This window comes from Anas acuta, chromosome 11 (assembly GCF_963932015.1).
Source record: "Anas acuta chromosome 11, bAnaAcu1.1, whole genome shotgun sequence".
NCBI classification, from domain to species: domain Eukaryota; kingdom Metazoa; phylum Chordata; class Aves; order Anseriformes; family Anatidae; genus Anas; species Anas acuta.
Window position 1 is genome coordinate 15,045,338 of NC_088989.1, and position 25,860 is coordinate 15,071,197.

The 25,860-nt window shown below is 46.6% G+C and overlaps 1 long non-coding RNA gene across 25 annotated transcripts in view; it reads right to left on the reverse strand.

Annotated features, from left to right (window-relative positions):
• The window catches only part of LOC137862221 (uncharacterized), a 221,972-nt gene extending 203,300 nt beyond the window's left edge, over positions 1–18,672 (reverse strand). For 6 of the 25 annotated variants that reach the window (XR_011100104.1, XR_011100106.1, XR_011100107.1 and 3 more), the window contains exon 1: positions 18,441–18,665. This is a non-coding gene — a long non-coding RNA (uncharacterized lncRNA). Of the gene's footprint in view, positions 1–18,440 lie in introns of all 25 variants that reach the window. The other 19 variants (XR_011100093.1, XR_011100089.1, XR_011100101.1 and 16 more) reach the window with 8 other exon arrangements.
• Positions 18,673–25,860: the final 7,188 nt, after the last annotated feature.

Sequence of the window (25,860 nt, forward strand, 5' to 3'; positions counted from 1 at the left end):
AATGGACTTAGCCAGGCAATGTCACCCTCTTTATTGCTAAACAGCACGGCTGCATAATCTTGGTGATTCATTAAAATAATAAACACCACACAATAAAAACGTAAAATACTCAGTATTTGCTGGGAGAAGTATAACAGCTTATTTCCCTGTTAAATGACACCCTGATAGAGATTTATGTCATGTACACCATTTACAAGAGTACAACGCTATCCAAGGTGACTGTCCTGCAGGTTTTTGATCACTGTAATCTTATTTCTGAGCAAGACGTACTGGTGCAGCTTGAGAAACAAGCAGCAAGGCCTTATCGCATGAATTAGCTCTCTTCAAGGCAGCGCTAATGTTGATAAGATGCCTGGTGATAGCGTGCTGTGCAGAGGGATAAGAAAGGCAAGTGACTACGTGGAACCCTGAGTGAACACATGAGCTTCTGGCAAAGGATTTTCCTGGCAGAAAGCAGCTCAGGTGAGCCACTGTGACAAAAAGGCACCACGGACAAGAACAGGGGGCAACCAAAACGTCACGGGAGACAGCTGCTAACCGTAACATGAACATCAACCCACCTAGGCAGCAGTCCTTCCTCACCAAGTTTGCTTTGCTGCTCTTCCACACCCCAAGCCCAGTTCTGTGTGCTGAATCCACAAAAAGCCCGGTTTCAGATTCACTTTCAGCGGCTGCTTTCTGAAGACTCGGGCTCAAGAGGCAAACGGGCACACGGGAGCTATGCTGCTACTGACAGCTACCCTGGCCCTGGAACTGCAAGGTATGGGCACTGGGAAACTGGCAGGCACCTGTCTGCTGCCCCAAACTCCTTGTGCTTGAGCACAGACCTAAGTCTTCTTCTCTCCTAAGGCAGGGCTGAAGGCTCTCAGAAATATGCTGAAGATACGGTTCTGGGTGGTGTGATACTGCCTAACAGGATGAGCAACAGGATCTATTTAGCAACAGGATCAGCTCATCCTCCTCTCAGCTGAGGGTCATTGCTCTTATCGCACTATCACCATGACACACATTTTTCCCTCCTACTGCTGGAAATTGGTTTGATCAGAACCAATGAATCATGAAGCCAGTAATAAGAGAAGTCACAAAGCTGACATTGAGAGCCTCAAACCTCATGGTGCTTGCAGCTTTCCTGCATGAGGAGAGATGCAAGTCTTTCCCTCCTCTTGAAATGAAATGGCAAAATTGCATCCAGCAGCCCGTGCTGGAGGAGAGGGGGATCCACACATTGAAGCTGACAAGGAAAATACACCCAGAAGGCCCAAGTGGGAAGGCCGACAGCACTGCTACACATTCTAGCTAATTATGCTGTAAATGAGCTGCTAAAGGTGGAAAAGGGAGGAATGGCCATTTTTGACCTGTGTTCTGAAACAGAAACAAAATTAAATCCTTTACCTCTGTGCAAACCTAAACAGCATTTTGGAAAGCATACATATCATACTCAACACACTTGGAGGAAAGGAAAAATAGAACAAAAGCAGAAAACCAGCAGCAAAGCTGGTAACAAATCCACCTCCCTCCTTCAACCCAGCCCAATGAAGTGTTTTGGTGCTATTTGCCCTCACCGAGTTGTTTTTCATTTCTGAGTGTTTGTGCAGTTCTCAGTGCCTGCCCGGGACCGGCGAAGGCACTCCTAGCACGCTGAAAGCCTTTCTTGCAACATGCCTGAACAGCTTCGCCTTTGGCATGTTACATCTGACATTAGATTTACTGCAGCTGCAACAGCACAGCAAATAAATCTGCTATTTGGTGGCTGTAGATTTTGCCCAGATCCCTTCAGACAACAGGAAGGCACACACTTGACTGACAGTTTATTTCAGCAGTCATTTCTCCAGGGCATGGTATTAATATATCTTCATTGTTAGTCAAATACCACCCCAGCCTGAGCACTCTGGCAGGCAAAATCCTCTCCCATAAAACCACGAGCCTCAGTCCAAGACCCAAGAGGCTGCTGTGCCTGTGGAAACTGCACTTTTGGGATGCCCAGCCCATCTCAAGAGACTTTAAGACAGTGAAGGACAAAGAGTAGAAAGCTCAGAAGAAAGCAACAGCCAGGAGGTAGCTGCTGCTCTTGGCCACCTCCATAATAGACGATGCTTTTCAGAAAGCAAAGGAAACAGCTTAGCAATGGATTCCGTTGCTGTTATTAATGCTGAATGGAAGTTTTCTTCCCTCACAGTTCCACAGCAAACCCATGGGGAAGCCCGGCTGCCCACCAGCCCCTGTGGCGAGCACAGGGGAGCGCTCTCCTGATCCCTGCAGATACCATTTTACGACTCGAGGCACACAATTTGATAACCCTTATCTGAACTTGCATGTTATTTGTAACAACAGAGTTGCCTGGATGCAGAAATCACCTCGATGACTTCCCGTAACGCTGGATTCCACTAAGCTCCAGATTTTGGAGAGGAATTGCAGAACTCCAGGTTCAGCAGCCATCTGAAGAAACATTTGTCAGCCCAAGTCCCAGCATACGGTGCTCATCCTGTGACACGTTCACTTCTCCATCCAAACTCTGTTTGAATGACATAACTTCTGATGCTCAGCTTGTCACCAGAGCCCTTCAGTATTAACTTTTTCTCAAAGCCATTGCTAATGGAGCCACATCAGTACATAAAAATCTCAACTTTCAGAAATAGCAATTCATTGCTACACAGAGGATCTCTTAAACAAAGCAAAACAAAAAAGGAAGTTAGGAAGTTGATTCTCAAGTTTCAAACACCAGAATGCGATTCAAAGACAATTTCTATTCATTTATTTAAACTATTATTTTCATGACATATTCTGAGGGTGGAAAAGTACCGACTTATGGTTTGCCAGAACCCTTAAACACACAACGTGAGAAAAATCTGGAGAACAGGGAAAATGATCAGAAAACAAAAGCTCCAACAGCCAACAGAATGAGGCCTGACACCATAAAGATGGCCAGGAAGCTGAACTGAAGTCTGAATTCAAGCAGAAATTCTGGTTTCCTTAATACAGAGGCAGATAAGAAATTTATCAGGAAGAGTTAACGTCTCAGCCACCATATCAAATGACTTATCTAAATCTCATGGTACAGAGGAAAAAAAAAACGAAGAAGAGCTAACCGAGGTCAGTGAGGGCAGAATGGGGCTCCTCAAGCACTGCTTTTCTCAACAGTCATCCCACAGAACATAGAGATTGCAACCCCATTGCCTGCTGGCTATCCCAGGTCAGGCTGCTAGCAAAGCCCCGCTCCAGGCTGGAGCAAAGGCAAAGCCCCAGGCTGCCATCCCGCATCTCTCCACCTCCAGCAGAAAGCACAGACCTCTCGCTGGACCCACAACTTGTAGCACAGTGTTTTTGTAACCCTCCTCTCGCAAACAGTTTGGTTATATATTGCTGTCATAAATCCAGCCTAGCAACAGCTGGGACAGATTTACAGAGGATGTGTTTTTTTATGACAATATTATTCATGGTGTGTTAGCCCTTACAATGTGTTTAGCCAAAGGGTGAAAAAAAAAAAAGAAAAAAGAAAAAAAAAAGATAAGATATCCTCTAGTTGATTATTGACAGATACTTGGCAGCCTGCGTCTCCAGGACTGTACGGTCACAAATAAAATTAATGCAGCCTCTGAAAGCACCGAGTCGGTAACTTGGCCATGTCAGACTGGGAAGTGACGTGGACTGAGGAGGACAAGGGCAATCATTTGTAACAGGCACTGCCTTTTTGTCTCATGGGCAAAAGTTTATCAGAGGAACCACTGGCCCAAGAAGCGTCCAGCGAACACTCACCCTGAATGGCTGCAGTGAGGTCTCTTGAGTGTAACAGCAGGGAGAAGTGATGCCTGCTCTGGAGACACCACAGGCACTGGTGGGGAGGTTTTGGTGACACATGCCAGGAGGATACGCTGGACATTGGTCAGTCACAAATGCCCGTGCAGCACACGGACAAAAAGCCAGCCCTGCTTCTGCCCAAAGAATACCTTTGCTCACACATGATGCTCTGGCTGCCTAGGCAACGGCACGGGCGCCTTTAGCTAAGCCACAGGCGACACAGATCAGAGCCTGGCTGTTAGGATTTACACCATGCAAGATTTCAGGAGACACAGATACAACTGCAAAGCCACTGGAGAGAACAAAAGGCAAGAAACAGCCCCAGGCTGCTTGACATGCTGGAGATCCTAGAGACACCACTTGGCTTTCTAGGCAAAGCAAAAATGGGAAAACAGTGGAGAAATCTGGAGTCTGCAGCAGAAATACCAACAAATCCAGCAGACTGTTCTCAACACCTTTGCCCAACATAATGCTCTGGCTGGAATGTGCCGGTCTTGCCTCCGCATCACCACTTGTATCTCCTCTCCGTTTGGTTTGCCTCACCCCCCTTCAAGCCAACACTGCCCATGTAGGTACAGAAGCACCATGATAAGATTTACAAAACTATTTTTTTTGTCATCTCATTTCTATTGTGCTCCAAAAGCTGAGGATCTCTGCCAATAACACAAGAGAGGGACTTTTTTGGTCAACTGGGCAAGCTTCTCTGCTGGGACTTAAAAGGGCTAATTTCAAGCCTGAGTTTATTTTAATCTTGGTCAAGTCACTTCATCCATCTAGAGCTTTTCTTTCCGGACTCGCTTTTTTATTGTTGACTATGAGATAAAGATGAACCTAGGCCAATTAAATAACAGTTCTTCAATTAGCTTTTACTTCCCAGCAGTCATGTGAAATCCCGCTTGCTTGCACAGCAGAAATTGCAAGATCCAAGGTGAATTATTGATCTTGCCCAGTTCACCATGTTCATGATTCCCTCATCTAGAAATAGTAAGACAATCAGAGATCAGAGATAGCTTCTCAGAAAAACTTCCTTCTAGTTATATCCCGAAGTGTTGTTTTAACTCTCATTCATCATGTGTGTGCCTGTTGGGTAGGTACCTCACTGCACCCTTTTGTGAGACTTCTTTTTGGTTAACACCACGCGTGACTTAACTCCTGCACTGCCAGGCACTGACTCTGCAAGCACCCTGACTTCACCAGGCTTTCCAAAGGATTCCTGCTGCTCAGACATCCTTACTCACAAGTCACCAACCTGGGTCATCTCACCTAGCACAGGGACGTACTGTGCAGCAACCCCATTAGCAGGAACCACGTGCCCTTTGGAGAAAAAGATAAATTATTAGCTACTATAGAAACCAGACCCCCCCCAAAAAAAACTTTTAACAAGGCCCCTGAAAGCCCAAATTGGTTTCTGTTTGTGATTCCCTATTAGGTATTAGTAGCAAAAGCCTGAATGCAAACAGCCAGTACCTCAGTGCGGTCGGCACTGTTGTCACCATGGGGGCTGTGGGGGCCTCCAGAGATGCACATGTCCTGCCCTGGAGAGCCCCTCACTGCAGACAAGAAGCAGAGGCCATGGTGCAAGCAGAAAGCACAGCTCGGCTCCAGAGGGGAGCAGTCAGACCCCAGCAGAGACCAGCAGTGAGGGGATTAAATGAAATAAAGGCCAGCTCTCCCACAGGAGGGAAAAATTCATCTTTGCTCCTGCTAAGACCTTCTGAAGGGGCTAACCGCTCTCTCTAGGACACTGCATTCCCCAAAGCCCAGCTATTCAGAGAGGTGCTTCTCCTGTTTCATCCGGTTGTGATACCAGGTGGGTGAAACCGCAGGGCAGAAAGGAAAAAAGCCAGCAGGCCCTGTGCTGCGTGACACAGGCAGTGACGCATATCAAACAGGAGACTTCAAAAGCCCTTATCAGGAGCAGGTCTGGGTGATGATGTGTCTCCTCAGAGAAAGCTGATAGCCTTGAGAGACAAAGGGCCCCGAGAGCCAGGAATGCCTGCCTGCCGTCATTAAAGGTTTGGGCCTGTTCCCAAGACACAAGAGGCAGTGTCTCAGAGCCAAGGCTGCTGCCAGGGTGGGAGATAAGAGCACAGAAGAAAGAGATGCATTGGAAAAACCTTTTCCTCTGCTCTTCCCAGCACCTGCCTGTTGCACTAATATGTAACTTTGTTCACTCCACGTCCTTCATTTCTTCCCCTCATCCACCACCACTACAGTGCCCAGGCAGAGGCTGCACCAACGCCCAGCAGCTTCCAGGCCTCAGATGCCTTTAGGAAACTTCCACTGCTTCAGCCTGGGCCTTGGTGTAACCCAGGGCATGCAAACCCAAGGGCCAGAGCTCACAGGGATGCAGAGGCATCCCCAGGACAGATGGCCAGCTTCTGGCAGTAGCCAGCAAAATAATATACAGAAACTATCCTGCAAATTCAGCCAGGAAGGAGAGAGATCTCAGATCCCCGGTGAGGACTCAGGCAGGCAGGCAGGCTGCCCTCACTGCTGCTGTAAATCATCTGGCAGAGAACCTCCTGAGCGTCCCATTGCACAATTATACTTGCCACGTTTTCTAGCACCTTAACCCACGCCTCAGATAACCTTCCCCTTTAAAACCACCAGGAATCCAGGTGAGGAAATGATGAGGGGAGGGAAGACAGAGAGCCTGGCCTCCGAGGAGGATTTCTCTCCCGTGTCCTACGCATGTGAGCCCAGGCTACGGAGGACACACATCAGCAAAACCATGGGTGACCGGTTCTGACCTTCAGCTCACATCAGCACAAGGCAGATGATGGAGAAGGCATGGTGTGATGGCTCTGCCAGGTTGTCCCTTCCTAACTGCCCTCTCCCCAGGGTGCGCTTCACACTCGGGCACACCGAGGTGTCACAGAGCCCTGTGGCAGGGCTGGCAGACAGTTCTGGGTGCTGCCAAAGGCGCTGTGTTCACGGGCAGATGTGCTGCAGCCCAGCCCCACCAGGACACCCAGCTGACACCGCGCTTTGGCAACCTCGGGCTCTGTTCTTGTCTGTGGTTTGTGACTTCCTTTCCTTGCAGGTGTTACAAATACTGATTTACTTACGTAAAGCCTGTTACGGGGACTGCCAGCGCTCTGATGCCTCATGGGGTCATGCCATTTGTGACCTTCCATTTCCTACCCAAGTCACAGCTGCTGACAGGTTTGGGGTAGGTACGGTACAGACAGGGGCTGTTCTGGCAGCTTTAAGGAGCCACAATATAATATTCACTTCATACTTGGGAAGAACAAGAGGCTTTTTGGACTCTCAGGCATGAGAGTTCATGAGCTGCCTTCAGTAGCAAGCCTGTGGCTCACGCTGTCCCAACAGGGTCAAGGAGACAAACCCCCACCACGCTTCCTTTCATGCAGACACATGGGAGCACCCAAGAACAACCACAAGCTGTGGGGAGGACTTGTTACACTCCTGGATACTGCTTACTTCTCACTGCTTGCCAGCACAAATTTTCCAAAAGGCTCCTGGAAGCCTGCGTGTCCCGACACAAGGTGGTCAGGAGAATCAGCGCAGGGCTGCAGGAGGCAGCCTTCTCCTCTTGCTTCCTGAATTTTGGAGACAGTATTTCAAGGGAAGTTGCAACCCAGCTAGGCAGCTGCCCTTAATACAACAGAACTGCTGCTCTAGCAGAAACTGCTACCACATTGCTGGCAAACGCTGTTTGTAGCATTGCCAGCACTAAGCTAGTGATGATTAGCAGTGCTGTTAGACAGGTCACACTTCTGATGCGTCTCACAACAGGCAGAGGGAAACTGCCCAAAGCCTGTGTAGCTCGGGATTTGTAGGCAGCCACCTTAGAAGGCCAGCTGCATAGGGTAACTGCAGATGCTGAGTTTTACATGACAGGGAGATCAGCAATTCTCTATGGGGACACCTACACACCCTTTCCATTAATTGCATCAGTGGTACCTTGCAAGGAGAGTTCTGGGCACTCGAGCAGTAAAACCTAAGAAATGCACGCTGCTGGCAGGTGAAGTTGCTGGCCAGGATCTGCTCTCTGCATTTGCTTCCAAACTTGAAGCTGTGCGGTGAAGAAACCACAAGTAATTATTCTTCAAAGAGAGAACCTCGACAGGGGGACAGGGTTTGGCTTTCCTTGGTGCCTTCCAGAGGCCCTGAAAAGAGAGGATATTATTTTGCTATGGAAATCTCATATGCAGTGTTACAGGCACAGAAAATAATAAAGAGGGCACTGATGACGGGGAAGACAAGGAATAGTTGCAAGAGCTGTGTGTTCCTGAAAAAACTACTGTTTTTCCTGAGTATGACTATATTTAGGGACCATGTAAATGCCAGCTATCAGGTTAAGTTACAGATCTGTGATTGCCTGGCCTTACGCTTCCCCCCTTTAAAGTTACAGCTCAAATTCTGCTATACCCTCACAAAAACCTGTGGAGCTTCACAGACTGGAAAGCTCCTACTTTTCAGTCTTGCACCTCCGAGTACTACTGACCAGGTAGCACAGCAGGTAAAAACTCACATGAATGTCACTGGATAAGTGCTTTTGATGGAACTTGACGAGCAGCTTCAAGAATAGATGGGAGAGCAGTTTAGCGGTGTTTTTTTTTTTTTTTTAATCTTTCAATATGAGAGTTTCTTTGAATCCAAAAATGAAAGCACAAAAGCTATCGTTGTAAAATCCTGTAAGATGTTTTAAAATGATTTGAAGGGTCCTTTGCAAGCCAAAAGATTTGAATTTCTCAGAAGCTGGGCTGCTATCCCTTTCTGATGGTAACAGTCAGGTCCTGTGCACAATAATTGAGGAAAAGTGAATTCTGGGTCTTCAGGCCAGTACTCAGAGCAGAAAAATATGCCCCAAATCAACAGGCATGCGCAGCTCAGGCCATTTTCTGAACATTCCCCCAAGAGCACCAGCGCTGCTCACCTTCCAGGAGCACCAAGCTGCCTGTTCATAGCCACCACTTGCTTACTGGTACCAGTATGAGTAGGTCATGCAGCACTTGCAGCAGAGAGCACTTGGAGTTGTGCAGCCTGCTGGCTCCAGTGATGCAAGCTGGAGCCAGGCTTACAATTTCTGGTTAAGAAATGCACCACTACATTTTTTAATTTTTTTAAATAGAGCCTGGCCATGGGGCTTGCAAGGCTAAAAGGGACGATGCCACACTAAAGAAAGAAGGAACTCCATCCTTCTCTTCAGACACAGCCCAACTCCATGTTCTGGTAGTAGGTGTCCACAAAAAATATTTTTAGAAGTCCATTTTACATGTTTAGAACGAAACAATGCCAGCTATTAGAGAAATCCAGCAAAGAGGTGAAAGGGGCCTAGGTTCTTGGTACAAGCACTAAGCCCTATTCATCCAGTAGGATTGTTCAGAGGAACACAGGCTACTCGTGTAAGGCTCCTCTCAGCTCTAAGTGATGTTGCAGCATACAAAAACGTACCAGTGAAACACAGCATCACCTACAACTTGCCTCAGGAGCAACCATTCTGCAGGAGGAGCACTCAGACTGAAGGTGGCTGCCAAGGCACAAGTGACCTGTGAATCTGAAAGAAGAATACTTGCAAAACAGGCTTTAGAAAGCAGACCAGATACTGTGAGATATAAAGCAACACAGCCCAACCAGGGATGCAGGACAGTAACACACTGGCAGGAACAGGTGGAAGAAATTACCCCTCTGGCAGCATGACCCTATCACCTGATGGACAAGGCACAGGCAGCAAAGCTAAGGAGGAGCAACAAATGTGTTTCACATCAGCCAGAAACACAGCAACAGACTTGGGATACCATTGAGAGAGAGCACAACAACCCATTTACCATCATGCCTCACATGACAGATCTCAAATTAATCCTTCCATTTAAGAAAGTAGATGGGAAGAGGTATTTCTGCTCCAAAGCAGGGCTAAAGAGGATGAAGATTGCAGCTTCAGGCCCTCATGCTCTGTACCCTACTTTGCTCAACTGTGAAGTGACAACGTCGCATATGCACAGGCTTTTGCTCCAGCCACTTCAGCCAGATAATGTTCCTGCTGTCTGTGCATCTCAACCAGTCAGCAGTGTTTGCTTGGGGAGACTTAAGACATCCCCTGCTGTGTAGACCTATTTACCTTATATTCTGTATTTAGATGTGAGTCCTGGCTCCTGCACACAATTGGCTCCTTTTTGCCATGACACATTGAAAGTGATTATTTCATGCTTTCCCTGTGTCTCGGTTTAGCAAACACAGGGTTTGTTACTTAGCTGCACCACGAATCACAGCACCCTGCTCGCCCTCCTTCCCTTCTGATGGGGAGATACAAGGCTTGCTAGGGACTGAACAGATGGTCCTGGGCAGAGCGCTGCGAGGACAGGCTGCACCACGGTCCCTCTGGAGAGTTCCAGACCCCTTTGGGATGTGTGAAAAATGGTTGTGGCTCCATCGCAAAATAAAATGAAAATTAAAAAGTCACTTTTACACTTGCATCTGCATTGGAGAAGGTGGGTAGTGAGCCGGATGGGATGCCCTCCTACAACAATTTGTGAGGTTTTAAATATCCCAGTTTAGAGAAACGAAAAAGTAAAAAAAATCTCCCAATTTCCCCAGAAATAAGAACACTGGGGGAGGAAAAGAGGAAGAGAACATTCTGTTTCTATTCATTTTCAGGAATTTCAGTTCAGTTCCAACAGTTTTTTAACCTTCAATTAATGCTAACTATCAGAATGAAGCAGCATTTGGACCCAAAAACACTGAAACTTTGCCATTTAGAAAAGGTCAAATGGTTTTCAAAACATTTTCATCCAATATTTTTCAGCAACTGAAATTCATCAAACCCAACATTTTCCCATGAATTTGTTCTGTCTCAGCTGACATTTTCTGAGGCACAATGCTACTTGAGGGATCTCCTTACCAGCCCTAGGGGCCAGTCCTTCCTTTTTGTCACCAGCTTGCCTCTTGTGTAAGCAGCTCATGACACAACTTTGGATGTTGGTAAGCCACCCAGGCCCCAGCTCACACAGAGTCAATCAAAGCCAGGGCACACACTTTTACAGGGCTCACCACACACCTTCCATTTCAATGGGATATTAGTGCATCGTGCACCTCGGTTTCCTTGCCCAAAAACCAGCTACCAAGCAGAAGGGTACAGAGAGTTCTCTCCTTAGCTCTGAGGTACTGTTACAACACTACAAAACTGCTTTTTCTTTTGTGAGGATCCAAATCCATGTTCACCTTCCACCCTCTCTTCAAGATTTTCAACCCAAAGACAATCTTCTACGTACCTGTGCAAGGTTAGCCCCCTCGAGATACTATGTTTTACTGCTCATTCTGCACCTGAAAAGCTCTCTGGAAGAGCAGTCCATGTTGCCCATGAACCAGCCACACTCCATTTAACCAGATATCCTAACCATTTTGAAACCAGAGCAATAATGAAGGAGCACCTCAGTGTTTGACTAGAAACTACACACCACCACCCCAACCTAGAAACTCAATGTCTGCAAAGCTGGCTCTTGGTACTTACCACTTTAACACAACTCTAGCACACATTTCTTAAAAAAATAAATAAATTAACAAACAAACAAAAAAATCAGCCACCACATTCTTGGCAAACGCAACCCCAAGGAGCCATTATGAGTGAGCAGGACTAGGAACTTGCAGGGTCATCACCTATTCGCTGCTACCCAGGCCCACAGAGTTGTCCCCAGTTAAAGAAGCATTGAGTTAAGTCTTGTTCTCCAGCTCTGGAGCTTTCTTGCCAGACATCCACAACAGAGCTGGCTGCTGAAAGCTCTTGGACTCTGCCAGTCACCATTGCCTGTCGGTAGGAAAGGTTGTGCAGGGACGGTTTTCATCAAGGACCTGTTTCCAGTAAAACCAGCTGTAAAACAGAATACCACAGGGATTTCTCTCACAAACAAAATGCTGCTGGACTCCTCATAGCACTCCAGCCCACGAGCTGAGAAGGGCTGTGGCACAATGCTCTCCCTCAGAGCACCTCCACGGTGGCCTCGGTGCTGACGGAGAGGCAGTGAAGCATACTATTTTTCTTTCAACCTGGAAAGCTGATAAAAGGCATCGTGGTGGGAAGCCTGGTGAGAGCCAGGGCAGCAGACAGGGGTTACAGAAACTGTAGAACTCTAAGGTCTCCTCTGTTTCCTTCAACAAAAACCCAAGCAAGTCCCTCAAGTCCTGTCTTTTTACCTGAGCCCTACGAGGCATCCTGGCAGCCAAAGGGGAAAGAGTCAAGGCTTTCTCTTAAGAGATATAGGGCAGAAGCAAACAAACTTAGTGGGGTTCCCATTGACTTTTGACTGAAGCAGGAACAGCTTAAGTTTATTTCAACTATAGCCTTAGTTTCAAGGGCAGAGAACATTTCTCAAATCATTTCTAGAAACGTTTCTAACAGCCTAAGCTTCTTATGACATACAGAATAATGCCCCAAATGTAAATGGCAAGTGACATTTAGGGGGAAAACACCTTTTCACCACAAAGGATGGCCAGAGCTCTGCTCCCAGAACTGGTGCTTTGACCCGTGACAACCAGCAGCAGCCCTCGCACACACCTATCTGCCACATCCTGGTGTTTCCTCAACCCCTCCTGAGCCTTTACTCACCATCTGGGAACGGGCACCTCTCACACCCCTCCGATTCTGCCTCATGTATTCATCTTCACAAGATATGTGGAGCATGGGTACGAGCAAGATTGGTTACTCCACATCCCTACGGCCAGACTGGTTGTTTTGGATCATGCAAAAACAATACCTCAGCAAAGGTAGCGACAGCCCTCAGCAGCTGAGACTTCCCCATCCCCCTTTGGTATCTCTCAGACACTTGACAGTTCTTCCAGGGCACAAGAAGGTACAAGGGCAGGGCATTCCTGGTGCTCAGCACGGCCACTTCTCCCTCAGGCCCTGAGGTGAGGCCCTGCCTCCCAGCTGCTCTCCTCCCCACCTCGAGCACAGCAGGCAGCACAGAGCCAGCTGGACACTGCCGGGCTCTCACCAAGGCTCTCGGCACTCTCTCAAGCCACAGGTGGGAAGAAGAGGCAGCAAGAGTGGAAAAAAATTAACGTGGAAGAGCTCCTGGACCCTGCATCTGTACCTCACGCTTGACAGAACAGGGCTGGACAGAGAGAAGGAGTATGTTTGTTCAGCCTGTTTGCACAGAGACACGCTCTTTCTGGGAAGTGCTCACTGTGTGATGCCACCCAGAAGTCCCTGGCACCTGGAGACCTGCACAGCCAGGCGAGCACACTTGGCTGCTCCTGTGCCAGATGGATGCCAGCGTTGGCACCAGCCAGCAACTCCAGAATGAGCGACCTGTTTCTCTTTAGACTTGGGCCTTTTTGCTGCTCCTGTGCCACATTTCCCTCACAGCTGCTCAGGTAAGGAAGGTAAAAAGAAGTATCTGCAGCGACAGCTTGATTTTAACTCGAGGCTTGAAGACAAGAAAAGAGAAATTTTAAATCAGATTTTTAAATTTTTGCTTCTCCTCCAATACCGGCGAGTGCAGATAAGTTTAGCTTCACACTTAAAAGACACCCAACAACTGAGGCGAGGAGTGCTCAGGCTGAAGGGCAGTCACCTTTGGGTGGAGGGCGACCGGGAGGCAATTAGATGAACGTTAACAGCAGGATTCATCATCTTGGCCATCCCCTCCTTACGCTTTGCACAGCTGGCCTTGAGAACCAGGAAGCAGTGAAAGGGCGAAGGTGCAGGGCGAGCCGCAGCCTCGGGACACGCAGAGATGGCCCACGACAAAAGCAGCATCTACCAGATCCAGGCACCAAGGGTGCACCTAACAGGCTGCCTGTGCCACTTGGTGCTCTGGTGCCAAACCACACCAGCAGTTTCTGTTCCTTGGGTCCCAGAGCCAACAAGGGGCAGACACAGGCAGCTCTGCTCCATTGCCAGGTTCACCTCAGGGCCCGTGTCAAACTCGTCACACCCACCTGCAGCAAGCGAGACCCCTGAAAACTCCAAGCCATCAGTTCCCAAAGAGCTTTTAGATAGATTTTGTGGTGTACAGAAGAGACTGCTCCTTTCCATGGGGTAGGAGGAAGTTTTCCAACACACAGCTACCTCCTGGAGGTTATAATGCTGAACACAGATTTCCTGGAAGAAACCCTGCAGCTCCCAAATCCCAATGTAAGCTGCTACTACGCCATGCTTACATCACCTCTCCCAGAGCAGGAACGTGTCCCAGCACCATAGGAGCGAGCTCACCCGTTCTGGGGAATTCAGAGGCTAAGAGAGGTTTTGGATGGGACACAGCTCTCCCTCGGAGTTGTGGGCCGCAGGCGGGCTGCAGGATTGCAGCACCAAGGGTTTGACCTATTGTCCTGCTCAGCCACGCAAACCAAGGAAGCTCCCAACTTAGTCAGAGAGTGATGCCAGGGTACAGTCAGGCTGGAATTTCCTGAAGAGATTTCTCACAGGGCTGATTCACTGAAGGCTCAACCACCTATGGGAATGGATCAGTTTCAGCCGACCCCCAGGTTAGCGCTCTGGGAGGGGGAAGGCATTTTGGAAACAGCCAGAAATGATCTTGTTTTTGGAGGTTCAGGTACTTACTGGAAGTTTCAGTTTTCTTCTTGTGCCAGCCTGTCCTGTCTCCCTTCCCACTCTCACTCCTTACCCCCCAAAATTACCAGGAAATAAAACTTCTAGAGTAAAACTCATTCCAGCCTGGGAGGAAAACACTGAAAATAATAATAATAATAAAAAAAAAACTTGAAAAATTATTACAGCATGAGAAAATTCCTTATTCCTTTCACATCCATCCCTCTGATGTGAAAATGAAGATGACACAGCATGGATATTCCTAATTCTCAGAGAGATTGACTCTCTCCAGCAAAACCAGATGTTCCAGAAGTACCTATAGTTATGGCCCAAAACACAGAATGGGTTGGAAAGAACTTTAAAGATCATTTACTTCTGACCCCCACACACACGTAAAGGGGAAGAAAGGCAGTAAAGTAAGGAAATTGGTCTGTTAATCTTCTCAGTTTAAGTATAACTTGGCTGCTCCCAGAGACCAAGTGGTTGCACTTTGGGTTGAAGCTGGGACACTGGGTCAGAGTCAAGTCAAAGATCTGAACTCTCAGAGAATTCACACAAGGCACACGTTACAGTGAGGGAACAGAAGCGAGTCCAGCCTCGGGCTGCTCTAGCTTCGTGTGGTTGCTGTGGTCTTGACTGAGGGATTACGACAGCACAAAGCTGAGCCTTACCCCAGCACAGGTAGCATCTGAGGAAAAGCAATTCCAGCCTGCATCAGCAGCAGGAGGAACAGTGGTGCAACAGCCTCTCCCTGCATTTCTCTCTGGGGAAGACAGAGGCGGCTTTAAAGATTACCACAAGACATCTCAGGGCCTCATTACACAGGAAGAGAGACTGGCTTCTGTGGCTGCAATTCCAAACGAGTCCAGCCTTCACCAGCAGCAGCTCTTTTCCAAGGGAGTTCAGTGCACTCCAGAGCAGGAAATAAGAACAAGGAGGAATAAAGGCAGCTGTAGGAAGAGAAGGACTTTGGAAGAGAAAGAGAGACCACTGCAGCACCTCCAGTTGTAACAAGGGAAAAAACTTGGAAATGGAGCATGAATAAACTGGGGGGGGAGCAGGGGAGGAGAGGGGGGAATAAAAATCAGGTGGAAGAAAGGATGCTTCTACCATTAAAATCTAGGACAGTTCTGTTTCTCTGCCTCAGATTCCCTATGCACCCTGAGCAAGCTATTACCACTTTCGCTCTGCTTCCTCCGCAAGTAGCCCAGCCGTGCTCTTTTCTTGCTGGGCTGAGACTCCTCAATAGCTGTCCATGGGCTGTGGCAGTGCATGGATCGGGTACCAGGGCACCCACCACAACTGGAGTCACCCTACAGAACCAACCTGACAACTTCTACTCTGTTGCACATTTTCCCAACCCAACAAAATTTCTGTTTGAGAAAATCAGTCTGGGAGGCATCAACAGCTGGGCTGGAAGGTACAGCAGGAACACGCTACTTCAGGCTGCTGGAAATTAGCGCTAATTCCAGTAGGGAGGACCTTCAAGGGATGTTGTGCCCTTTCTGTCCTGTAGCTGTAGACATTGAGCCTCCCTAACCCCTGTGAGCCTCAGCAGGAACTTCAGATAGCGCCAGCTTTGCAGACTTGCGCCTATCCATGAGGCACTTTTTTCTACCCCCCACTGGTATTAATACTTCGAACTCCCAAGGAAGTATAGGAAAAACAGCCGGGGTACTTTTCTGGCCCCTTTTTCAGACCTGCTGATGGAAGTTCTTAAATTTATATCAGCTAAGGAACTACCCCCAAATATTTATGTTAGACTCAGAAGGAAAGAAATACTATGGGGACCTGCTTTTAAGAAAATACATCCTTGACGTTCTACGCTCAAAGCAGTGCTGGTGCCTGAGTCCTGCCAATCCCTTAAAAGGGAAGCTTTGCTCAGTGCTAGCAGATTTTTTTCCTTCGCTGGGGAAACACTAACATTAGCAAGCTATGGAAAAGTCCCCAGGTGCTGGGGGTCAAGGGGAGGTGTTTCTCAGCAGGGAAACCAAAACGACTCAAGTTTCTGTTTGTTTGTTCCTTTTAAACAGGTTAGGGCTGCATGAGATCAATTAGGGAAAAACAAAAACCCTACCTCCGCTGTCCCGTAAATCGCAATAAACTAATTAAGTCATAAGACTTGTAATCCAACAATGTATGCAAAGGGAAACATTAATGAATTTTACATAACAAGCAGGCAAAGAACATTACTCATCACGTGGCCTCAGAAATTCATTAAATAGCCCTTTAAGAGACACAATTGAAGTACAGAGCACTAAAATGATAACAAAACCTATTAAGGAGGCTGTTTAATTAAGCACTTACTCACTGGCACATCTGACACTCATACCAAGGTGTCTGTGCTAAGACAAATAAAGTCTTTCTTCTGCAGTACAGCCAAGGAGACTGTAGTCAAATCTATTCTTAAAACACAAAGATAACTCTGACTAAGCAGCCAAATACCACACTGTGGAAAATCTATATAAGCACTAAGGGAATTGCACATCTTTTCTGTAAAGGGCTAAATGAGATCTGCATGTGCTCCTGAGATGACTGACACAGCCTGACTCAGAGTCACACCAGAGATGTCTGCTGCATCACAGAGGATGGAAACATCTCGTGCTGTGCTGCTCGAGTCTACACGGCTGCTCTTCAGGAGCTTTTAAGACACCAGCAAAGGCCCCGAGGAGCACAGAGGGAAGGAGGTGAAGTGGGATGTGCCAAGTGGGGTGGCCTGTGCACCGTGCAGAAGGATTGGACGAGCAGGGAGATCTTGTCTGCCTAGAGCATATGTCCTGGTGTCTGTTTTCTCTCCTGCTTTTTGTGTGCACGCTGCATCACACTGGAACACCGTGCAATATGCAAAATGCATCACTTTAAGAGCAACGGACCTGTTAAGGATGGCTTGTACATGTGCCTCTTACACAGCAGTGCCTGCAAGGAACAAGCTGCCTGGCAGTATGGTACAGCGATCACTCACTCCCTCGGCCACGATAGGGACAAAACTCTAAATACGTTTCAGTTGAACCACCCACGTTCTCCACATGCTCTGCAAAACATAAAATACCATTTTATATTCTTCACCAGAAACATTTCTGTTCCTGTCCTGCCCTTTTCCTGCTGTTTCTTTCTGGTGCGGATCCATTACTTACAGAAAACATGTCTTAGTTTAATTACAAGCTGCAGTTTAATCATCTCACCAGCACTTCAGGGATGTTTTATCACAACTGACCCACCAACACTCAAGTCTACAAAATATTATCAGAACTCACTGTAATTTAGCACTGAAATAAGCCAGCTGAGCAAGTCTATCAGAGCCAGGAGCTTCAATTAAAAGTAGTTTAATCCCACCTCCTGCCCATGGGCAGAAAGAGCCCATCCTGTCAGCCAAACCGAGCTTTGTTGGAGATCCCACACAAACAAGGGACAAGGAACTCTTCTCATGCTGCTGAGCCTTCCTGGCAGACACCTTCAAGGTCTGCAGGGTTTTCACACAGGTGTGACAGATCTCACTGCTGCAAACAGCCCCCGTTAACACCCTGTGTTTCTCTGCCTCACGACCCTGCTCTAGCACTCCAGAATTTTAGCATTGCAAGACTGGGACTCCTGAGCTTGCGATTCCCCTGCAGACCTGGGCAGGCACCTTTTATCACCTCCTGTCACCCTGGTTTCTTTGTAGCCAGCAACCTATTATAAGGGATGAGGTCCAGAAACCACCTGAAGAAAGAAATAACTCATTTCCCTTTCTCAGAACTTGCCCATGGGGCACCAGTTTTCTTAGCTGTCAATTCCCACACTTCAAAAACCCCATCTTCCTCCCAGCTCGTCCAGCTGACCCCAGTGTCTCCAAGGTGCCAGGCAGCCCCCAGGCCCACATGCCCCACGAGCAAAGATCTACCCGAGTTACTCACAGGCTGCTGCCCCACCTCTCTGCCAGCAACACCCACCGCCGCTCTTCTCAAGCCCATGCACATGCATGGTAAACAAGTTTCCTCCTCCCTTGGTTCTCAATAAAAATGCTCTTCCTTGAAAGCTGCCTTCCCAGCCCAGCCACAGCCTTTGAACATAGGTTCACATGCCTATAGGTCCGTCAGCCTCTAAGAAAAAAAAAGAAAAAATATAAAAATAGTAGAAACCTGCCAAGTACCTGTGAAATCAGGTGTGTTATCTCTCCTCTGCCCTTCTCACAGTGATCGAGCTTCCCAAAGCAGATAAACTCCAAATCTGTTCAACCAGCACAACTCTTAACTTCGTCTCAAAGCTGCCCTCTCCCATCTGACTTGAATCCAAACTCTTCCCCAACTGTATCACAGAGGGAAGGGTTGTCACCTGCCACTGCAATCAGTGGGTCCATCAGCTGGCATGCAGCTGATGAGTAGTCAACCCACCTGGACCCTGCCTAACACCAGGTGACTGAGGCCAGACTATTACCTGGCCAGTGTGCCAGGCTTTCTTTCAAGCACATTTTTACAGTTACTTCCACATTCCTCTGCAACACAGCAGAAACAAAGAGGGTAGAGAGTCTAAACACACAGTGGTGACAGAATCACTGCATTTCAAAAGGCTTTAAAGGTATTTATTTACGAAGTCAAAGCCTCCTTTGTCCTACTCACATGCATTTGAGGAATCCCTGAATGCCTAACAAATCCCTGAACATCCCCCTATTTAGATGTATCTGGGCCTGGGGAGCCATGGAAGCCTGACTCTCCCATTCACAGAATCACAGAATCATCTAGGTTGGAAGAGACCTCAAGATTACCCAGTCCAACCTCTGACCTAACACTAATCAGTCCTCCATTAAACCATATCCCTAAGCTCTACATCTAAACATCTTTTTGAAGACCTCCAGGGATGGTGACTGAACCACTTCCCTGGGCAGCCCATTCCAATGTCTAACAACCCTTTTGGTAAAGAAGTTTTTCCTAACATCCAACCTAAAACTCCCCTGGCGCAACTTTAGCCCATTCCCCCTCGTCCTGTCACCAGGCACGTGGGAGAACAGGCCAACCCCCACCAACCCCCACCTCTCTACAGCCTCCTTTAAGGTACCTGTAGAGAGCGATAAGGTCACCCCTGAGCCTCCTTTTCTCCAGGGTGAACAAGCCCAGCTCCCTCAGCCGCTCCTCGTAGGACTTGTTCTCCAGGCCCCTCACCAGCTTCGTTGCCCTTCTCTGGACTCTCTTGAGCACCTCCATGTCCTTCTTGTAGCGAGGGGCCCAAAAGTTACCAAATTTTTATTTTTTTTTTTTAAGGTTGAGGGAAGTACCAAGCATAGGAGCAGGGCTGGTCGAGGCACTGCATCCAAACCAGTGCCACAAAAAAAAAAAAAAAAAAAAAAAAAAGGCCAAAGATCAAAAGGAAGAAGAAGGTCTATAAAATGCAAAATGGTGCAAAGCTAATTGAATAATTAAAGCGACTTAAACTGCCCACAGCTTGTTCCTATCTCTGCTTTCAATTTCCTCCTTGAAGAGCTGACTGAGGAATGTCTCACCTGCCTCCTGGTGCCAAATTTCAGGCCAAGAAGGACTTTTCCCTAGAAGACCTCATCCAGGACAGCTACCCTTTATCCATTCCTCTGCTCTGCTCCCAGGAGAGTGGAAGAATTTTCCCTGAAGTACTCCTAGCCATCAGCACAATGCACTTCTACCCTCTTTTGCCTTGCAGGTTTTAAGGTAACTGAACTGCACTGTGGCAGGTATGGAAGTTCAGCTCAAAATGAAGGTTTTTTTTTCCCTTCCAAGTTCACCTTCCCCTTGCAATATACAGCCACTAGTTGCATTAAGAGTACAAGTCCATCATAGCGTGACTAAGGTATGAGCGTCCTGCTCAGCAGAGCTGGTTTTGGAAACTGATAAATTCTGATGGTTTTCCCTACTTAAATTTTTGGCAGAAAAATCATCCACGCACCGATGACCCAAGGACAGGAAAAGAAGCTCTGAAGATACACAGGATCCAGCTGGTGGATGTTTTCCAGAGCCAATGCCCCCTGCTCACAGAAGTCAGAGTTTACTCAAAATTTAAACAAAACCTGTTAACAGAATTAAATAGGACAGTTAGCTATGGGTGGGTCATCATCTGTGATACACTCAGCAATGCTTTTGGGTTGCTTGGGGTGTATTTGTGAATTTCAAGCTCTTGTACAGTTTTAGGGCTAGGCACTTTTTTTGTGACCAAGAAATGCCTTGCAGCAGTTTTTCTGTTTCTGGAGTTAGAGGCAGGGTGACACCTTGCAGCAACACCTTGTGTGTTTAATACCTCCCATCACTTACAAGCCCAGCTCTGGCAAAAGGTGGCAATTGTAGTTTTCAGTTTGAACAGCCAGCATCACAATAAAAATGGGTTGCTAGCATAGGCATACAGTAAGAAACAGCAAAAGGCAACTTCATAACACGTGCACTTGTGTGTGTCAAAATAATTGAATGTGACAGAGCTGCTTGGGACTCAGAAGCGAAAATACATTTGGTTCTCAGAGTAAGTATCTCTTTGGCAAAGACATCTACACTGCTGCCATGAACTGGTAATGATGATTTCACTGGACACACAGTCCTAGTCTGGTTTATCTCAGGACTGGATACAGAAATAGGATCGCTGGGTGTTTCCGTGTACACAATGGCAATCAAGCATCTCAGAACAGAGGGAAAAGTAAATATAAAGGGTAATATTCAGAAGTAATGCCATTCTGATAAAAGCTACAGTCCTGACCTAAACCTGTCCTTCCAAAAGGAGAAGCTGAAATCTCAGAGATCTCCAGGACATGATCTGGGGCAAGCAGCTCTGGATGTCCCTGCTGGAGCAGAGGCTTGGATCAGATAACCTCCAGATGTCCCTGGCAGCCTCGTTCTGTGGTTCTGTGAGTTTGGAAAGTGACAAAAACCTCTCTGCCTGTCTTCAGAGGCAAGCTCTGTACAACAAGCTACCCCTGTAATGATGGAGGAAAAACTAAATTAGTCTCCCTGCTCACGTATGTCTCATGTTGGGCAGACATCCAGCAGTACAGCTTTAGGAGATGAAAACCACAACATCATGCTTCCCAAAACTCGTGACAAAAAGAATACAAAAGCACCTAAAAAGAATGCAGGGGGATTTTGACATTGTATCATTTATTATTTTTTTTAAGGCTGGTGCCCAGACAGGACTGCTTTGCTCTGTCATGACGCTCTTTCCTCATAAGCCCTAAGAAAAATGGTTTCTTGCCAGTAAGCCTCATCCCTACTTGTGTTTTTTGACCCTGTTTTCCACACCCCCGCAGTTGTGCTTCACTGGGAAAATATTCCACAAGCTGCTAAAGAACAGAGGCACCATCTCTCATGCCTCTCTATAACCAAAAGCATCAAGTGTAATCAAGAAATGTTGCCCATTTTCTCTCTCCACAAAATTTCAGCCCATTTTCTCCTCTTTATGGTAGAACAAACAAATAAACAAGATCCTTCTCTTCATCTTGTGGGTGAAGGCTTGCGAACCTGATTTCCATTTCAATAGCTACTGTGGACTTGCACAGCGCCAAAAGGGAGCATTTCAGTAGTCTACACTGCCCTCCAACAGGTACACATTTCTTGTGGTTCAGAGGGAATATAAGGATCAATAGCTCTATTAGCAAATCTTGGTCTGAATCACTGGATACTGTTGTTCCAGAGAAATCAACTTCTACAGAACAGTTTCTGTTTTATAAATAATAACCTTCCCAGGGAGGAAAAAAAAAAAAAAAAAAAAAAAAAAAAAATTTGAAGGATTTTGCACATTCAATTTCTTTTCTGCAGAATTCAAAGATTTTGGAAAAGTAATTTCTTATGCCAACAAAATTGCCAAATTCATATTATGTCACACATTTTTTCACAATCTCTTATCAATCAGTGATACCAACTGAAGATTCTACTCAGCTTCCAGATGTTCAAAACCAAAGAAGCTCCCCAGCATTAATAAGACTGTCCCAAACAGGAGGACACGCTGGTTGGGATCTCGGTGACTCTTTCTGCCAACACTCAGGTCTGAAGGACTCACTGCCTACTCAGATGTGACTTTTTTTTTTACAAGGGAAAAGCAGCAGAAGCACGCCTGATGGGTTTTGGGATAAGTTTTGGGATGACATTCTAGAGGATCAATCCATTCTAATTATTTTTCATGAAGTGATTGATGAGGAAGACAGTAACAAATGTAATTTCCTGGTCACATCTTGCTCTGGCTGAAGATGAGCATCTCAAAGCAGCAGCTCTTGGCCAGTATTTGCCCTTTTTTAGGGACAAATGATGGCAGACAGTCATTTACACACTTGTTTCTCAAGTTCACAGATGAGTTGTGCTTGCCTCTCACATACTCAGGTTACTTCAGAGGCCAAATGCCACACATGATTCACCTGGTAGGGATAATGAAAGAAATGCCTACATTTCTGGGTATTCACCTTTGGCCTCTGGCATAAGTTCTTAGTAAATCCTTAGATAATAAGCTGATAAGTAATAGGTCACTCCAGCAGAAGACAAGCTGAGACAGCTGTCTGAGGAAGCCATGAGGTCAATGGAAAAGTTTACAACATATCCTGGAGATAAGAAAGGAGATCATCCAGCCGCTCATTTTCTGAGGAGAAGCAGATTTTCAACTCAGAGAATGCATTGCCTTGTACTAAAGACCAAAGTTTCAATCCCGTTAATAACCTTAATGGTATCCCCGATGAATTTCTTCCATACTCCAAGGTGCTTGCCCCACAGCCTTTTGGCACCAATGTCCTGAATGAGCCACCACCCTTAAAATTCTGGTCTGAAGCCAAATACACTCCCCCACACACACGAGTGGTGGTCACTGCTATGCATGGCCAGAATCTACAGAGCCACTAGGCACACACTGGGCTAATTTCCATATTCCACTGTGCAGTGCTGGCACATCTACCTCCCGCCAGGCCACCAGCTCCATCCTTCTGCTACTGCTGCACAGCAGGAGAGCAGCAAAGCACCAGTGCCAGCAATGCTGGAAAGAAAAAGACTCCATCCATTCAGGCATGAAACTGGAACCCCAGCTACACTTTGCAGCTACAGCAAACATAGCCTGGAGCACACCTCTGAAAAGCTTAATGGCCACTTCTTAGCTGCACCATTTTGCAACATCGGGTATATTTTTTGTGTGCCCAGGTTCCCTAGGGGCGTAAATTGCTTTTTCTTATCCACCTTTCTCTCACACCTCCAACATTTCACCATATTCAGAAACTTGGCTGCCAACTTAAAGCAGAGCCCTCAATTCAGAGCAACACTTAGAAAAGTTGTGGCAACATTTTTTTTCCCCAAAAAAAAGAAACTTGCAGAGGACAACTACAATTCTTTCTGCAGATCATGTTGAAGCTAGCTACCTTTTACTATTTTCAGTAGCAGATCCGTGGTTTTCAGCTAAGGCCTGCTTTCCAAAGTTCAATACACAGAAGTCTTAAGGTCAAGCCACGCACACTGACTCAAGAAGCAAGTTATTTCTACCCATTGCCTACTTCACAACTACAGGAGAGGAGGCAGAAATGTTTGCTGAGGGTCACACAAGAGAAAGAGAAAAGAGGATTCCTACTCCCTATATTTAATTACAGTTTATCCCAGGAACAGAACAGGTGTCAGGCTAACAGGGTCATGCCAATTCAAGTCAGGAAGAAAACAACTGCTGGTGGTCGCAGTGGAGCTCCTAATTCCCAGCTTCCCTCCCAACAGACATGTTACTGTCATGCATCCATGATGCATGGAAGGAAGCATTCATCACGAAGCATATCAAAGAAACAATCGGTTGCACCTCCTGCATGCATCTAAACTGGTATAGATATTAAAATACTATTCCACATGCAGCTACTTTTGACTTGGGAAATGGGTGGATATATTGAAGAGTAAACACCACTGAGCAAAGGATGTCTGGTGTAAGAGTAGCAATCTTTCAACACCAGACCCACTGGGAATGTAAGATTTGCCTTTGTAAAATAAAACCTGTACAGATCTGAATCCTGCCTCTTGCACAAGCCACAATCAGTCTTGTAGGGAAAACATTCTCATCCCACCGACCTTCCAAGGTTGAGAGAGGCAGGATAACGTGGGAGTTCCTCCTAGCTGCTGCAGGTGACAGCTTGAGGTTAGTAGATGAACACGTGCAAAATCTCTTTGATGGAGCTAGCAGCATTTTTAAGACATTTTTTGACTCATGATAATCCTGGATGGCAATAGTGAATTGCTTCAAAATAGATTAAAAACGTGAGTAAAAGCAAGAGATGGTTACTACAGTCAGCTCCCACTGAAGAAGTGTAGTGTATCTTTAGTTGTTCTATCATTTTCAAAGGGAACTACATCCCCATCCGTATGGTCAGGAGTAACAGGGCTAATGGATTCACCTAGAATAACAACTACTTCACAGCAGAGCTTCCTCAAGAGGCCAACACCTGCTGTACTGGTTCAGGACAGCCTAGGAAAATGAAGATCAAATCCGATTTTAAAAGAAATGCATATTCTTGAGTTCAGTTAGCAACTAACGGGAGACTTCTTGCACATGTGAGAGCTCTGTATACACATTAGCACATTGATTTAGAGGTGACAAGGAGCTTAGGGCCCACCTTAACTTGTTAGTATGCACACGTGTTAATAAACGCATACTAAGAACTCGCCTTTTCTCCCTTTGATGATAGGGTGGATTGTGCAGACTGTAGGAACAAGCTTCGACAGAGGATCTCGGCAGAGTTTGAACTGTTGGGAACACTTCTGTCAGCACATTTGGCTGGGAACTTAGAGGAACATAACAAGCATGGGTGACCTCTCTGACTCCCGAAAAATTAGAAATTGAGAGTTGAAATTCCACACACCCTACAGAAACAAAACCTCTTCTGACAACATACATAGATTACTGTGACATAATTGATCTAGTTAAGGTTTTTATCCACGGGAAAACTTAAGACATTCCATCTGAAGGCTTTTGAAGTCTTTTTAAAAGAACACTTGCCCAAAATAAACTTTAAGTGTTGCCCTGTCCAGAGTCTGCTACATAACTTTAAAACTAAGTCAATAAATCCTGAAGGAAGCTGTCTTCACTGCTGAGGTAGAAATAACCAAGTGATAAGTCACCACGCAGTGATGGCTTTGTATTTGTCAGGTATTATCATAAACATAACTTATATACTCTACACAAGACTTCAGTGCATTTCAAATCCTTGTCTTTAATGTTATCTGTTACCTGCTGCTATAATGTATATAACCTGCTGTTAATGGTATCTGTTACCTGCTTGGTGAACTTCCTCCCCAGGTTCCTCATTCCTTTGTGATGGAGACCCTTGACCTGGAGAGGATGTCCCAGATTTCACATGGGCTCAGGTCTGCTGAATGAAGTCTCCACATTGCATCCCGACACTCAGAAAATTCTCAGGCAGCAGTAAGGGGAGATCTGCTTTGCATTTCCTGCTGCACCAGACAATTTGAATGGCCTAATCTATGGCACAACTAGATCCTCAAAAGGTATTTTGGCTCCAGAGTCCCTTACATAAGAGACAGGCAAGTCTGAATTTCTAAGAACCTGCATCATCACCTTGTGTCAATACAAAATATATAACAGGAGGTGCACAACCTTTCCCT